The sequence below is a fragment of the Penaeus monodon genome, chromosome 15 (assembly GCF_015228065.2).
Source record: "Penaeus monodon isolate SGIC_2016 chromosome 15, NSTDA_Pmon_1, whole genome shotgun sequence".
Lineage (NCBI taxonomy): Eukaryota > Metazoa > Arthropoda > Malacostraca > Decapoda > Penaeidae > Penaeus > Penaeus monodon.
The window spans coordinates 5,396,026-5,396,996 of NC_051400.1; the positions used below are offsets into that span (position 1 = coordinate 5,396,026).

At 55.9% G+C, this 971-nt stretch overlaps 1 protein-coding gene across 1 annotated transcript in view; it reads right to left on the reverse strand.

Annotated features, from left to right (window-relative positions):
• LOC119581712 (origin recognition complex subunit 2-like) overlaps window positions 1-971 on the reverse strand; it is a 14,100-nt gene that overhangs the window by 9,125 nt on the left and 4,004 nt on the right. The window lies entirely within an intron of this gene.

Consider the following 971-nt stretch of genomic DNA (forward strand, 5'->3'; position numbering starts at 1 on the left):
TCTTCTGCCAACAGGGTAACTGAGGGGGGGTTGTACAATGCAACATCGAACATGGGGATGTCCTCCTGGGAAGGGGCAGCGGGTGGAGGGGCTTGGGCGGATTCTTTGTATTGGGGAAGATTTTCGGGTAACTGGAGTAACAGGAGTTATCTCAGGGTAATTTACGGCAACAGGGGAAGAGATACAGTGCGTGGATGGGTCTGCCTCATTGGAAATGTGGACATCCCTTTTGCAGTCCTCACCTAATTCCTCAAAGGTACTCTTCTGCTGGCCTCTGGCTGGCATCCGCTCCGGGAAGGTGACGCTCCAGAGGCCCTATGCACTGTACACATTGCGCATGCCCGTCAGGAACTGCATGCCCACCACCATGATGTCGCCGGGGATAAGGTAGCCTACAAAAGAGCCTGTCATCTTGCGGCCAAGCCCGGCCAGAGCAACACCGTTCGCTTCCCACTTGATCAACACCCACCCGTTCTGGCAGGTCATGAAGCAGTTGTGGTGGTTGATGTTCATGAGGGGCAGATGGAGCCACTTGGTTAAGCCCAAGGGACCAGTCAGGAACCCGTCAGAGCTCATGTCAAGCAAGAGCTGCATTAGCTGCCGTTAATGCTCATCTCCAGGAAGGGCGGCAAGGTCATGACCTGGGGCGTTACCGGGCACTCCAGGGTCAAAGTAGGACACTCAGGAGAGAAGTCCAGGAGGAAGCGTCCGCCCATCAGGATGTCAAGACCGAGGATATTGACGGGTCGACTGTTAACTCTGATTTGGCATCCTTGTGCCAGGAGCTGCCCGCCGAGCGGGCAGTCGTTTGTTGCCATAAACTTGTTGTTCACGCGCAAATCCACATAGGGCACGAAGGACCCCCTGTGCTACTGGGGGTAATACAAGTAGCATTCGCAGAGCAACTTGGAGGCCTCCCTCTGGGCCAGAGGCGCTGGCACCTCTGCCTGTAGCTGGGTTTCTTGCTGGAC